The sequence below is a fragment of the Ciconia boyciana genome, chromosome 1 (assembly GCF_034638445.1).
Source record: "Ciconia boyciana chromosome 1, ASM3463844v1, whole genome shotgun sequence".
NCBI lineage: Eukaryota > Metazoa > Chordata > Aves > Ciconiiformes > Ciconiidae > Ciconia > Ciconia boyciana.
In genome coordinates this window covers 215,253,646-215,270,496 of record NC_132934.1, presented here as the reverse complement: position 1 = coordinate 215,270,496, position 16,851 = coordinate 215,253,646, and the positions used below count along the sequence as shown (strand labels likewise).

Sequence of the window (16,851 nt, the reverse complement as noted above, 5' to 3'; positions counted from 1 at the left end):
CCTGCATCATGCAGAACCATTGTTTCAGGCTTTTACAATCCAAGACCACATTTCTTTACCCACACACCTCAGTTAATTTTGAGGGCAGTTAGTTACCTGTATGGCTATACTTATACAGAACCCAGTTTTCAATTAAACCCATTTAAAAGTGTCACAACTCTCTGCACCTTATTCCCCTTACAAGAGGGGAAGAGCAGCAGCAGAGGCATAAGGCTTATTTATGTTGGTAGCCAATTATTCCCACTAGGAAGAGATGCGTACCTTCACCTAGAGTGGTACAACAAAAGCTCCACACCTTTGAAGTGCAGAGAAGCCCTCAGTCAAGATGCAGTAGCTTTGATCACACCAGAAGTTTTCATTCTCGAACCACAAAGGAATAGTCCACTTATTTTACAACAAAGTCTAAAAATCAGCAGAAATTGTTAGGGCCACCGTGAACACACTACTCTCAATTCCATCTTGGTATTGAGAAGTTGAACACGTGAGTGACTGTCAGAAAAAATGGTGTTCTAGTTTTCACTCTGAAACCAAATTTTTTTTATATATATATTTTGTCACAAACTTTGACTCAGGCTAGATTTTTTCTACCTTCTTGACCCTCTTGAGCAAACTAGAGACTGATGATGCCTAGTTATCCATCCCTGCTCATGCTTAAATATGATGACATTTTAAGCTTTTCTGTGTTCTTGATTTTTGTGCGTTTGTGTGCAGTTGTGTGTGCGTTTAAAGACCTTTTAAACACCTTCTAAAGACTTCACACTCATTCACATCTCCACTCACGAACAAGGAGAAGAGAAAACGTGGATCTAAGAAGCTAAGAACCTCCCACCAAAATATCTGTCCATGCTCTGATATGCACTGCAGTAGAAACATGCAGGCATTATGCATACCGACCCCATCCTTCAGTCTGGCTCCCAGTACATCAATATCACAGCAAACAGCGTGCCATATATCACTACGCAGATCCTGAAGAAAGACACCTGTTCGATATCAGTGTTCAATCTCCTGAGTTAAAAAACACATTCAGGGAGTTATTACTATTTCATAAATATGGTTTATTAATCTGGCAGGCTGTAATGTTTGAATTTAAAATGAATCCTTCTATCTCACATGACTATTGATAGAAAATGCCATCATAAAAGATACCTTTGTGCAGGCTAGTAAGAAAATTGTTTTCTTCTGCATAATAATTATGCTGCTAGAGAAGATGCTCAGCAATCCTTTGGACATACGCATACCTTCACCTATAGTTACAACAGCCTGCTTGAGGTACTTAAGCTGAATCTTTATGATCTCCTATTTAAGTTGTGTACCAATAGTTTTAAATAGCAGCTAAAGCCAGGTATGTAGTCGTGTGAGGTTAACTGACTATGATGAAGTATAAAAAGTCCCAGATAATTAAACCATAAATGCAGTACACCTGTTTACAGGAACACCAGCAAATGTAAAATAGTTTAGTATTTCACAAAACAGTGAAATGGGAATGAATGGCAAAGTCGGTAAGAAATTCGCACCTCGAATGCTGTGTTCAGTTTTGGGCCCCTCACTACAAGAGAGACATTGAGGGGCTGGAGCGTGTCCAGAGAAGGGCAACGAAGCTGGGGAAGGGTCTGGAGCACAAGGCTGATGGGGAGCGGCTGAGGGAACTGGGGTTGTTTAGCCTGGAGAAAAGGAGGCTGAGGGGAGACCTTATCGCTCTCTACAGCTGCCTGAAAGGAGGGTGTAGAGAGATGGGGTCGGTCTCTTTTCCCAGGTAACAAGTGATAGGATGAGAGGAAATGGCCTCAAGTTGCACCAGGGGAGGTTTAGACTGGATATTAGGAAATTTTACTTCACTGAAAGGGTTGTCAAGCATTGGAAGAGGCTGCCCAGGGAAGTGGTTGAGTCACCATCCCTGGAGGTATTTAACAGACGTTTGGATGAGGTGCTTAGGGACATGGTGTAGTGGTGGTCTTGGTAGTGTTAGGTTTATGGTTGGACTTGATGATCTTAAAGGTCTTTTCCAACCTATACGATTCTGTGATTCTGTGATTCTGTGAAATATTGCTACAGACTTTTATACATCTTCTAAGCCTGATTTTTGAAAAGTAATAAGCATATAACTAAAACATTTCTTCTAAATCCTTGGAAACTGCTAGTAATACCATAATTATTTAACAGAAAGGGAACATCTAATGTCCAAAGGTTAAATATCTGCTTATTTCGAGTTTGACTTATTGTAGAGAAAAGGCAAATTAATTGTCTGATGATTTTAGAATTTTCAGAATCTTGCATATATTTTGACAACTTATTAGTAGTAGGGTAAATATGATTTCAAAAAGCATCCTCTCAGTATACCCAAGGATTTTTTCTGCATATGCTTTTTGAAGCTTTTCTCATGCTTTTGCCCCGTGCACCTATTAATTTAGACTTTGCAATTTATTTATCTGTATCAACAGAGAAATTCAAGGATTGAAAGAGAACAGTTCCACAATATCCTACTTAAGATACCAGCTTGGGATTTGTTTGTGTCCTTCCAGACAGATGCCAATTAAAAAAAAAGGGGGGGGGGGGGGGAAGTAACAATAGCAGAGGATTGATTGACAAGTGCTATCGAACAAGACTTTCTTCAAATATTTTATGAAAAGGACAGTAGATTTCATTAAATTTTGTTTTCAAAAGCCATCTCTACTGAAAAGAATGCATTCAGAGGAATTAACTGTTTCTGTCCTGCAGATCACGTACCAAATTCAGAGTTCACCTTCTCGTGGCAGGAGGCCTCTTTCCCTCTTGCCCTATCTGCAATAGGAAGATAAGAGGCAGGTGGAAAGGTCTGGCATCCTTATTATATGCAAAGAGTAAAGGTATTTGTACAGGGCTGGGTGCGTTTTTAAGGACCAGCTTAAAATACATAATTGCTTTATCTGCTGATACACTGAGGATTGTGCTATCTGGGCCACACAGGTGGGGGAAAAGAGTGCTCAGAAAACTGCTTAAAAAATCTATTTTTCAAGCTCCACAGTGAGCCTTCTCACTCCAGAAACTTCCTTAACTATTTCTAATGGCATGAAACTTCAAATCACTCCTATCAGCTGAAGGCCACCAAAGTGCAATGGAAGTTGACACTGCAGAAGATTGTGGCTCTGATAACCCTTTGGCACAAACACCCTTCACCCCAAGTTTGTGGATGTTTTACTAAGATATGGTGACCTGAGACTCATGCAGCAGGCATGGATTTGGAGAGGCAGAAGAAAACTTTTCAAGGAGCATTTCACACAGCCATAGTAGTTGGAGCCACCAAAAATGGCACAGATCTAGATACAGAGAGGACAACACAGTGTGCGGTTCTCTTCAGAACAGTGGCCAAGAGAAGACCAGTCTGTCTACCTAGATCCAACTTCAGTAAAACCTGAGGAGAAAATACAATATAGGAATCCTACTGTTGTGAGGGTTAAAGAGCCTAAAATTGCTATTCTGGCTCAATGCAGACTTACCTGTGAGGACAGGATAGATATAACGGATATTATGGAACCTTCTTCTCAAACCTCAGCCATGATAAACACACTACTGATTTCCTACCTACAATCCTGCTTTATTGTAGTACAGAAACAAGGAGACAAGCAGAAAAATTTGCTTCTCCCAGTCATGCCACAGGTAGGAAAAGCAAGCAAGGATAACAGAATGGGACTGAGTGGAGATGAGAAAGGGGGGAGTGGATGGTAGGAGAATCCCAATGAGTATGTCAATGCTGTCTGTATGGCCTGTCTGTTGGCTGGCAGTCTGGCTTTGGGTTGAAGCAAATCACAGTGCACTTTCAGTAGGAAAATTCAAGAAAGGCAGAAGCCCCTTGGCCCATACCTTGACCTCTCAGGCAGTTTGGATTTGGCTATGGTGCCTGTCACATTGCTGTTATGAGCAACCTGAGTCGAGGACCCAGAAGGATTAACCTCCTCCTTAGAAGGGATATTCTGAAGTGGCTGATAACAGTTCACTTTACTGTTCATGTGTAGCAACTGCAATGGCATTACATATGAAGGGAACTTACAAGGATGGAAAAGCCTCCAGCCAGGAATCTCATCCCGCTTCTTTGCATGGGGATACCTAGTGCAGATTAGGCAGTGTTAAATCCCCACTATAAAAGGGATGAGACGGAGAAAGGAAACTTCGGCTAACATTTAGCTGAAGCTAAATGTGGGTGTCAGCAAATTCAGTCAACTTCTCCTCACATTGTTTCCAAGAGCTGTCAGAAAAGGTAGACTTGTCCTTCCCTCTGAGAAGCAGATAAACAGAACTCCTTGTCCCACCAAGACATCTGTAGCTATAGAGATACCTTTGGATAATGACAAAGATGCGCTTTCCAGATTTTTCTTTGAACTTTCATCTTTGATGGCCTCCCTTCCTAGAATCACAAAAAAACTCAGCTTTGACCAGGACCTCTGGAGATCTGTAGCCAAACCTCCATCTCAAAAGCAGGTCCAGTTAGATTAGGTGGTTCAAGAACTTGTCCCACTATTTGCAAGCCACCAAGGACAGAGATTACCCAACTTCCCTAGACAACCTGTTCAAACATCTGATCACCTTCATGTGGAAAAAGTTAAAAAAAATTTTTTTGACAGTTTTTATTTTTTAACCACTTTGCACCTATTTATTCTCTCATAGACTGGCAATGATAGTGACTTCAAACCTGAAGCTACCACAGTGGCAGTCTTGCCATTTCCATTATAAATATTCAATTTCTAAAGATATTTTTGGTTTCTAAGAGAGCTCTATGCTTCACTCCACACAATGTAGTTATCCCAACAGGTTTATATCGGAGGAAAAGAATTACTGTGCACATCAGCAAATATGTTTTTTCTCGTGCCATCTCTAAAAACAGAGTCATCTTTATTTGCCAGTTTTGTGGCATTCTAGGCCTTTCCCAAATCCTTCTGACAAATTATCAAGCAGCAATGGCAACCATGCACTATAGAAATGATCCATGTCTAATGAAACAGGTAGTGTACTTTAGTATTTTCAACTAAAGGACAGGGTGCTGGAAGTTAATTTATATAGTGGAGGTGGCAAGAGTCTGCGTATATCACCTATTCCCATCCTGGGCCCATTTTCTGGAAAGAGTGTATCATTAAGGAAAAAAAAAATCATGCAACTGTTAAGGGGTACTTTTATTCTATTTATCTCAATGTCCTTTACGAACATCGGTCAATCTCATTAATTTAATTGTATAAATGGGCAAGATAGACTGATATAATCTATCAAACCCTTGTAAATCCAGAGTAGATGTAAGATTACTTTACCACTTCTCAGCCCTGTGGTCTCCACACTAGGCCACACCACTGCCCTTAATTTTCTGCTGCAGCGCAGGATCCAAAACTGAAATGTGATCATAGAGAGCACAAACCATGTGGGATACAATGGGTGAATTAAGGGCATGGTCAGATGATCATTTCTGATCATCTCCTATGTCCCTTTTCCATAACAATAGGGGTGAACCCTGACACGGAGCAATAAGTGCCTTTATTTTGTAGTGCATTACTTTTTCAGTCTGGGTACCTTGAAGAACTGCCAGCAGAAGAAGAAAATGTCAATTTCTTAGTAGGAACCAATAAAAAATGTGCTAACTAGTTCTCATTTGACCACTCCTTTACAAAAGGAACCACAACACTTCCCATGAACAGTGCTTGTACTGGCTTGGGGAAGATATTCCTACGTAGACATATTCTGTCTCCTCACTGAAATTCAGCTATATCAAGAGCTCCAACAGCATGAGAAGTGAAGCTTAACACCGTTTTATTAACAGTGGTTAATAAAAATGATCAATTACTGCTGCTGTTTGTTGTCTCCATCAACCCCCTACTTGTAGTAAGCAAAACAGGTTTCACTTGTATAGAAGGTCTTTCAACCTCGGGGTCTTTGAGGACATGGCACCAGCAAAACAATAGCCTTGATTCAGCAGATGCCTTACAGGGGTTTCCTGTGTGTTTATTATGGAAGCTCAACGTGCCCAGTGTGCAACCAAAGATTATTTTTCTTCCAAAGGCCAGGCTTGCATGGAATTCTGTTAATTAAATGCACTGTAGAAATGTCAGCCTTTACCCCTCTCTCTATATAGCATCCTTTGTCCTTCACATAATGATTTTAAAGTGTTCTGCAGACATCATTTGATAGAATAATAAGATATTATTATTGAATCTTTATGTCTCCTATTGTCCCAGGAGCATTGACCTTGCTTCCCCAATACAGAGGTCTGTCTACCAGGCTAATCACACTGATATCTGAGTACCTCAGAGGAGATCCCTGTGTGGCAACGTTTCTGCAGGAACTCAAAACTGGCCAGACATACTGATAAGATCCATTTATTACTCTTGTGCATTTCTGCAAGGTTATAAATCAATTTCTATTTCAAATGTAAATCCCCATCCTGGTGACATGTGGGGAGACGCATGGTTCAGGTAACTCAAATTCCCTCCAGTTGTCAGGGTTCCCCATACAGGTAGTGGTAGATGCAATTTACTTTCAGATAGTAACCAGGGGGAACCAAGATGAATGGATACCCCATTCACTCTTTTCCAGCAGATATGTAGTACAGTCTTTGAACTGCTGAATCACTATGGGAATAACCCTTTATTTATGTCCTTCACCTTCATTTGCTAGGACAATGTATTACCACTGTATGTTTTAGCCGTGAACAACCAGATATTAGCACACCTTCCCATATATATTTTTTTTTTCCTTGACTGGATATGTTGTATAGACATATCCATAAATATCCATGCACACAGCAGGGTATATGCAATACATCTGGCAGGGAATGGTTACCCCCAGCACAATATCAATTTTTAATATAATCTTGGCTTGTTTCCATAGCTGTCAAAAAGTCTAGGTTAGGTTGATAGGTGTCTTAAAAAGTACAATTTGTGGCAAATGAGTTTTTGTTCCTCTTTTTAAGAAAGTCCTGATACATATGAGGGCTTTTTCTTCCAGGAATGAGATAGTTTAATTGCTGCTGAACAAATTATGATACAAAAGCTCCTATCTGGAGATATGCAGATATTTCATGGTGTCATCAACATCCTTTGCATATCTGCATGTCTAAGAAAATGTCCAACTGCTCCACTTTACCACTCAGAGGCTTTTCATTTATTTTCTTTTCTGAAAGGAAATCAAAATGCTCCACTATTGCCTCGCCACACTTTTCATTTGTCCTGAAAAACCTTGTTTTCTCCCTCTAACATAGTGGAGTTGCCTAGGCTATAGTTTCTTTTACTGAAATCTCTCTGGGAATCCCCAAAATAAAAGAGGCTTGATATAATGACATTATTGCTATACCAATCTCTACTAAATCAGTCAGCTACAGTACAAAATCTAAACATTCCTTAAAATAAATTTATTTTAATAAAGACATATCAAGAACAATCTGCCTGTAACTGTTACAATGTGTATTTTCAAGAAGTTGCCCAAAGCTGCAAGAATTCAGGCTAGTCTCGTTACTATATAAACACTATAATCTGAAATACATAATTATAGCCTGGACTGAGGGAAGAATGCAAGCATATGCTTATTGTTTAAAACCAAAGGAGAATCAGTACATCCTTGAAATATAAAGCTATACTTTGTACCCCTATCTGAATAAAGACATTCTCCTGAGCTGGATTTCAAACACAGAAATATCATAGGACTCAGCCTCATCCTTACAACTCAGGCCACTACAGCTCTTGTTGGTTTGTTTCTGTACTTTGAAGTATGGAGTTTCTGAATTGAAGTTGTAGAAATAAACTTGACTGTGTTTCTAAATCTTTATCTATGGCTAGTTAAAGCCTTGGTATATGTAGCACTTTAAGAACATTTCAAATTTCTATTGATTTTCTTTTCTCCTTTTTGAAATATTTTGGGATGTGCACTCATTTGGAAAACTGAGGTACAGTATTCTGTGGCTGACAAGTTCTATTTATTATTTGTTAAACACAAATAATGTTTTATGGGGGATAATGCAGTTCTAAAAAGCATCTTATGCAGCATCATTAGATGAGTCAGAAGTAGTAGATCCACATGATATTGTAAAATGAGAGGTGGTTACGCTCATTCAGCAAAAGTGTTGGTGGAAGTCAAGATAAATTTGTCAATTTGGAAGTCGATGTACAGTTTGTTGGGAAAAAAAAGTGTTATCTTTGCTTGTACTGAGAATGTGGAAGAGTAAAAAGGTAAGTGTTGGTGGGTATTTGGTGAGTTGGAAATGCTGGTGAAACACAGAGAATGGAAGCTCTGTAGTCAAGAATCAATTATGCTAAGTAGTATGCAAGCTGCCATGAAATTATATTTAGGTTATTTCTGTGACTTCAAATGAACTTCCGGAACAACACATATACATTGACAATGTCATTTATTCAAGCTTCAAGAACCTGGAATCCTTTCTCATCTTGATTCAGTCACTTTGGTTAAATCTCTTGTTAACAATACTGAAGAAAAAAGGATTTTCCAAGTGATCACTATTTATTAGACAATAAATTTAAAATGACACTGTAAATATAATTTCATGGGTTTTGCTCTTTTCATTTCTTTAAAGAAAAAGAAGGATGGAATCAAGAGACAAATAATGATGCTTTAAAATATCACAAGAAATAGCTTGATTTACCAACTCCACTTAAGTATAAACACACATCAAAAGAAAATGATAAATGTATAAATCCCATCCCCATGGTAGATTAAGAGTTTTATTTCTTTCTCTCATTTTTACAAATAAATCTAAAAAACAATGATAGTATACTTACATATCCCAGATCCTCATTTGGCTAAGAATAGAAAGCACTCAAGTCATGTGTCAGAATAACTCGGGTGGTCTCTTCTCAATCCCCTTTTTGTGTTCACCATCCACAAAAATCAGTGCGCCACTGCAATGGTCCAGCCATTCTCACTACAGAAAAGGAGCCAGGTGTTGGGTGTCAGAAAATACTGGCATGGATTGGTAAATGTTGTTTGCATGGCAGCTGTCAGGATTGTCCATGTAGGATCCTTCATAAGTTCAAAGACCCAGATTCTCCCTCTCCGTGAGCACCTAACTAAAGTACCTACATCAGAAGCATGTTCTCCCCAGGCTACCATCTCATCAGACAGCAACTGGTATCTGTCTTTATGTCTGTATTGATATGGAGAAATGGATATTTACCTTCATATCTACAGAACAGCCATGCCCAAGCTGCCTTCCCATTCTTTGATTTTCCCAGGAGCGTGGGCAACCAGAACAGAGTTATGGCATGTTCCAGGTTCATTCCTACCCAAGGTATACAGAGCTTGCCACCATCCATGGGTGGCTTCATGGTTTAGATGTGGTTTCAAAGGCTGGATAAGGGGCAACTGTACACCAAATGTGAGGTGCTTCAGGCTGAGTGGAATGAAATTGGACCTAAGTTTGTATGCACACAAATCTGAAGAAAGACAAAATACATTTTTCATGGGACGAACCCTCCAGCAACAACTTTTTTTTTTCTTTTCTAGATTTCATGCTGAATGCTGGTAATAAAGCATATTTACTTATTTTAAGATATCACTAAAATATTGTAGTTTTTACAGGCTTATATCAGTCTTTTAAAAGAAATTAGAGGAGAGAGACTCCTGTGTCTGACACCTGGATAAGTCCAATTTTTTCAACATACATCAAAACATGAGTGTCTCAGTCCCATGGTCCATATTGTTCAGACACTTTAAATTTAATTTGGTAATGTCCTGAGCATTTTTTTAGCAGCTCAATATTTAATGGGGACTTGAACACAACTCTCAATTTTGTAGTGACTTAAACCTATATATATGTTTACTGTGAGGCATATTTGGTAATGTCACTCAGTTTAGTGACAACACTCACAGGTGTAATATGTGGCACAGCAGTGCAAATGAGTCAGTATATGATCTTGCTAAAGGCCAACAGCTTCTGATAGGTCACAGTTAGCATGCCCTTCAGTGTTATCAAAAAATAACTTGAAAAATTGTGACTGCAGATGTAAGACACAGCCCTGCTCAGCTGTCCACACAAAACTGTCCAGTGCCACTAGAGATGCCCTAGTTATTCTGATTGTCCTTCAGCTGCCATCCAGAAAGACATGGGTTTCCTGCAGATCCTGCATCTTCCCTGCCAGTCTCTTAAATAAGTTTGGGCATCTCAAATGGCTCTGGGCATCTCAAATGTCTCTAAGTTTATTATAAAACTAAATCATGCACTAAATCACAAGTTATGCATTGACAACAGGACTCTCAGATTCCCCCACCTCACTATTGCTGCTCCCCATATATAACACCAGCGCACCACCCCTTTCCACAAGTACTGCTTCAGGGAATTGGTTGCATACCAGGATGCCAAGACTTTCATGTCATATGCTGTTCATGCATATGCATGCCTACTGTATCAGGGCTCACTTTTTTTTTTTTAAAGTAATATCCTTGTTTTTTGTAAAAATTAAAGCAATGGCAATTCCAAAAAGCCATTATGTTTTGATTGTTAAGAGCTGACATAAATGGATTCCAGTAGAGATAATGCTGTAAACGTTGATCATGTTACAAGTTGGCCCACCTACTGTCACTTCAGGAAGCAGAGGTTTAAATATAAATCTCCTATTTTTAACTGAGTTAATATTAGAACTGAGGGAGGAGATGTTCAGCTGGGGTAAATAGTAGCTTTGCTGATGTAAATGGCACTACGCTGATTTACAGCAGCGAAGGAACTGAGACAGTGTATCTTCTCTCCATCAACAGCTCCATTAATGTATTTATAATATTAAGTCAATAAGGAAAAGAAAAAGCACAGTGCAAAGAAAAGTTGAGATTATTCGAAGGTATCTAGTGAGTCCTGACAAACTTCTGTGAGTAAATGAATGGAAATATAGAGCATGTGTCTTAGCCCACTAGACTGCTTCAAATCCCTGAGCTAAAATCTGCGTGTTAAATAACTATGTGCTTTGTTTACAATGAAGAGTATATTCCAAACATAATTAAAATAAAGAAAATTGGTATTGGATATCTCTTGATGATTAAAACAAACAAACAAACAAACAAAGAAACCCCCCCAAAATAAAAAAAAAATAAGGTATTAAGTGAAAGTATTTTTATATACTTCAAGCATTCATTTATGTTTTCTTCTTGAAGGTGTAGCTCCTGGAGTACTGTGAGTAAGTAAGGTTATTATCAAAAATAAGAGCAGAACGGTCAGATCTTGTTACTAAATTGGAAATAGGAGTTCCATATTTGGAAGAAAAATAAAAAGAACAAAAATGTTCTAATGTTTAAAACTCACAATTCTAAATACCTTAATATATCTTGAGTTATTAACTATTCTACAGTTGGGTATTAATTTTGGGTGTCTACTCCATAGCGCTTGGACTTCGTAATACTATATAAACAAAATTACAAAAATCTAGTAAGTTTAACCCAAGAGGAACCTTACTTCTCCAAAAATACAACTATAAGGAGCCAAAGTTGTGTTTTCTTTTTAAATTATTTTCTCTGTCTTTAGCTTAGGTGTTTAAAGACTCCATAATGAAGAATAGCACAGAATAAAGCGTAGGAAGGCTGAGACTATGGGCTTTAGGGAGATTAAGGGCTGCCGAGCTGCTCACTTTTTGTTACATTAACCTGCCCAGGAAAGCAATTCCCTCCACAGCCCCCATGCCCAATCCCAGTAAGTGGAGACATATGGCAGTTCTGTGATACAGAGAGCACACTGTGGTAGTTTTATTGATACTGGGACTGCTCCTTAGCCAGTGTAAGTCTTCTCTGCTCAGCTACAAATTGATCCCATTGACTCTTGGCAAAGGGAGAAGAGTCATAAAGGTTAATGCTGCCCTTGCAGTCAGATTCCTGCTCTGAATTGCCCTCCAGAGCTGCCTCTCTCCAATGACTCCAGGGAGATTTGCTGATTAAATCTAGGCTAGAGCTAACTTTTGTGCCTCTGCAGATTTGGTGGGACCGATTTGTAATGGTGTGCTTTGGTCTTTGTGAACAGCTGGTCTATAATTCTCAGGTGTGAGTGTATTGATAGAAAACCATCAGAAGTAGCAACAAGAGTGGTGCAAGCTGGACATGGCCATCACTGTCTTCTCATCTGGTGGAATGTCAAGATGAGCAGAGCCTCTCCCTACCTCCCTCTTCTGCCTGTCTGCTTTCTAAATGAGGACAGTAACCATTAAAACAATTGAAAGCCCAGATCCCAACATTTTCATGTTGAATTAACATGAAATTGTTATTTAACATGAACTACCCTGAATGGGAGAGCTGCTACGTGTCTTGCAAGGACTTTGCAAAACGGGTTTTCAGCTCAGATTCCTGGCTAAAGGACAAAAGGCGTTGGCTATGTGGCACAACATTGCATGCACAAAGACACACAGAGATCATTTCATATTTTCTGCTTCCCTCTTTAGATTTCTCTCCTCCAGCCACCAGCTTCTCTGCTAACCTTGAAACAGCAAGGAATTTAATTCTGTGGGTTGTGTTTCCTCCAAAGCAGAACTGCAGGACCTCAGTTCCTCCCTAGAAATTATGTCTCCTTGAGTCATTATTCCCTCTTGGCCTCAGACCACTTCCTGCAATTTCAGAACCACTGAAAACGTCAGTTCGAAACGAGCTATTAACCCGTGAAGGCTAAACCAGCCTGGATCTACAAGTGTTCCTTAGATACATTTTCCTTGTCTCCTCTCTCTGAACTTTAGTTGAAATAGAATAAAAAAGATTCTTAGACAGGTTTTGGCCCATTTTACAGAGCTTATCATCACCTGAATACTGTTGTATTTTTCACCTCCAGTTTTCTACTGCAGACTATTTTTTACCAAATTCCTCTTCCTTGAAGAATTCTGATGACCTATAAAAGCTGAAATGTTAGCTATCGAAACCCTTGGGTATATCCACAAATGATTATGTAAGGCTGGAGGCGCAATGCCAGATGAACTGACGACAGACCCATTTATCATTAGTAGGAACAGGCACATTAATTGGCTACGATATCAGTACCATCCTCCAACATTAACAAAGCTCTTCTTGATCCTGAATGTACCACCAGCACATCCTTTATTAAATAAGATGAATAATACTGAGGCCAAAGATCGCCCTGCTTCAGCTGAGAAGGCTCAATTATTTATGGATACTTCACTCATTAAGGCACCAACAGGTTGCCAAGCTTTGCAAAGAGAACTTTTTGGTCTGCTGAATAAAGGTTATTATTCTGCACATATGCATCTTCTGTATCAGGGAATCAACAGTAGAGAAATGAAAGCATTTGAGTCCTGTAAAGCTTCTGGACTGGGGAGGGTGGTCAAACATTGGAACAGGCTCACTAGAGAGGCTGTGGAGTCTCTGTCCTTGGCAATATTCAAAACCTGACTGGACACAACCCTGAGCTGTTGTAGCTGACCCTGCTTTGAGCAGCATGGGTTGGACTAGATGATCTCCAAGGCCCCTTCCAGCCTCTGTGATATTCTGTGGTTCTGAGTCCGTAAGATGAAGCCACCCAAGTGGATTCCCAGGTTTCTGTCCCTGGCTCTTCCATGTACTCACACAAAAGCCAATATACTCATAATTGGCCACTTTTGCCACCTGCCTCACCATGGCAAGAGAAATCTCATATTGAGAAACTTTGATGCCAATTTTTTTGCGTACTCACCACCTGGGCATGTGAAAAGGGAACCAGTGGCTATTGCTTAGTATTTTACCTGCAGAATTCCCTGCGGTTAAGTTAAGTTGTCTGTAAAATGGAACTACCTGACCCTATTGGGCACAGCTGCTATGGAAACATCATGTATTATTCCAGGCACACTGCAGTAATGGTTTTGTGTGTCATCTTTGTCACCTTGGTTAGTCCAGATGCAGTGATACAATCCAATAGCTCTGCCTCGGGATGGGGAAAGTAAAACATTGATAATTTTACCGGAGTATCGACCACACATTGCAAGTAGTGGAAACAAACTGTTTCTTTCAAGTGTGGCTTTCACCTATTTTTACTTCAGTTAGCAATAAATGGTTGTGACCTATTTCATTGGAGGAAGAGCTCAAAAGTACTACTCTAATATTTCCTAGGACTCTGAAATGACCAATTGGGTCAAGTCCATTTCGCCAACGCTAATGAAGTTTTGCACTGGCACACATTTTCTACCTGGTGGCCATGTGTTGCTACCGTGGCTGCACTTGATACACATAGATTTTGATGTTATCAGCCCCCCTCCATATAGCTTGTTGACTAACCTTGTGTTGATCCTATCATAAATGTCATTTTTCCTCTCCCTCTATTACCTGGTATTTTGATACTGGCAAGAAAGAGAATTACTGTTTTTTTCTCTCTCCCCAGGGGGCTTGGGCACTTTTTTCTCAGAATGTTAGAAAATTTCCTCCACACTTGGAATGAAGCATTTTGTTTACACACAACACACACTACTGGGGAATTTTCAGTGCTGATACTGTCAGGCTGGCACACATGCTTCATACCTGCATAGCCAAAGGAACTGACAGATGGTTGGTGACAAAAGGAGCATCCCATGGAGCTGCAGGAGAACTGTCTCAACAGACCCAGGATTTCAGAGCCTGAAAGACACTGTGCAACAGCCCAACTGTAGCACTGCTCAGCATTCAGCCAGAAGCAAAGCAGGTGCTTGAAACATGTGCCAGGATTCACCGACTCAAAAAGGCTTAGTCTCCAAGCCAGAAGTAAATCCAGCAAATGAGTGTGGGATGCTCTTACGAAGAGGTCTAAGGGCAACCGCCTGGTGTAGGACAGCATCTCCAACCTTGGCTCTGTGACTTTTTGATAGCAAGAGGACAGACCTCTCCAGCATTGTCCCTTCCAGGAGTCAAAGCAGGACAGCCTATGAGAACAAGGGGGAGCAGTGAGAATACACAACATCAAACGAAGTGGTAGCTCAAAGCGGAGGAGATGTGCTACTCAGCCCTTCTCCTTTGAGCGTGTGTCCCCAGGACCACAGCATTTGCCACCCCACTGCATTTGGTGCCAGGGACCATTTTATAGGAGAGATGCGGCTGTTTATGGTTCAGTGCTGCATAAACACTTGAGATGTAACCCTTGCTGATGAGGCTGGGGAGAAGGGAGTCAAGATTGTTGAGCTCAGTATGTTAGACTTGTCAGATCTGGATCAGTCCTGCTCCCTGCTTGACAGCTTCATATTTCATGTCATCCTACCTCTAGCAGGCAAGTGACATACTTGGAGTTCTGTCTCCCATCTGAACTTGTTAAAGAAAAATGTTGTTTTCTGCATCTTTCCTTCTTCAAGTTGGTAGAAGACAGAGGAGGAAGGATACAGGTCTTTGCACAACACTGTTAATTTATTTTCTTAAATCCTCTTCCCTGTGAACTTTTCCAGTACCTGCCCCTGCTCCTGCTCAAAATTTCCCATGCTGCAACTGCAACGTATTGACATGATTCACAGTTCTTTTTCAGCAATGGTGAACCCGTCCAGAATATGTTGAGCCTCCTCCTTCTACAAAAGAAATGAACTGTAGCAAAGATCACTGCAGCTAATCTGTCTTCAGACTCAGAAAGATTCTTCTGCACCTCTGCATTTCAGAAGATGACCTTTATCAGATGTAAAGTCTACAAATATGTTTTGACTGTGTAGGGCAGACTACGGATATAGGATTTGATGTACAAATGTAACAGCTCTTCTCCTATCATACATCAGACAGTGCAGCACAGATGTAATGTCATAGAAAGAAAAGCATAAAGTAGAGGGAACAAACATAAAAACTAGCTTATAACTTGCAAATGGAGAAGAGAAGCCCAAGTAAAACAATTTATATGGAAGGTCCAATGGAATACTGTGGAGTTAGTCTCCCTAGAGGAGGCAAGGGAAGCCAGGGACAATATTATCTCTCTAAACGCAAACATTGTTTGAGAGAAGTGGTGCTTCTGTGATCAGGCCAGCAAAGAACAAGAGAACTCTTTGCTGAGTAACCAGCTGGGCTTGCTGGTGTAGGAATCGTGCACACTGATGCCCTAGGGCATCGATTTCATGATCAGGAGACCCTGAGACCTGCTTCAGCTTTCCCATAATGAGCGGATTGAGTGCATTCATCAAACCTGAGATTTTAGGGCTCAAAGTTCAAAAAGCTACCAGAGGTGAAATCATTCCCCTCCTTCCTCCTTTTTTTGTCCCTTCCAAAAACAACCCCACTATATTTTTTTTCTTCCCATTTGACTGAAATCACCTGGGGGTCAATTATCTTTCTGGGATGGAAACCATATGCCATTTCACGTTCTTACATAAGGTTAAGCTGCATATGGTGAAACCGATCAATTAAATCTTGTGGGAAGAGAAGGGAGGGTGAAGCCTGGCCAGGAGTTACTGTTCTCATTTACTGACAACCTAATCCAAGGTATAAGACACATACAGAAATTCGCTTGCCCACGAGGAACACAGGAGAGAAAGTGCTGCCTGTGTTGTAAAATGAAGCTGTGGAACATTAAAGTGGGGAACATTAATGTAAACAAGATGGAGACATGCACTGCCTAAGACTGGTAAGACCTGGACTATGGAAAAGTTGAATTATTTAAAAAACAAGTTTTCTATGTGGGTTGTTTTTTTTCTGTTTGCAGCTTGCAGATTGCTTTGAACACAGCAGATACCCTGCTGACATATGTTCATAAAATCCAGCCTGCTGTGTGGGTCTATGCTTGTCACTTCACTTTAGTCCAGGAACATTCCCCTAAAATGTTGGTCTGAGTTTCCAGTCTATCTGGCATGTGAGATTGGTTCTTATCATTGTGAATGGTTTCCCTTCAAGCTAGAATATGGATTTTTTTGTGCTGGTCTGGCAGGGATAAAAGAGGAGAAGGGAAAACAGACATGGAAGTGCTCCATTGAGCCTCACACTGGTAAAATTCCATGCACACAA

General features: G+C 40.2%; 1 protein-coding gene across 1 annotated transcript in view; it reads right to left on the bottom strand.

Annotated features, from left to right (window-relative positions):
* The window catches only part of TENM4 (teneurin transmembrane protein 4), a 514,257-nt gene extending 505,485 nt beyond the window's left edge, over positions 1-8,772 (bottom strand). The window contains exon 1 of the mRNA XM_072850823.1: positions 8,745-8,772. The gene's annotated coding sequence lies outside the window, so the exon portion shown is untranslated. The remainder of the gene's footprint in view (positions 1-8,744) is intronic.
* Positions 8,773-16,851: the final 8,079 nt, after the last annotated feature.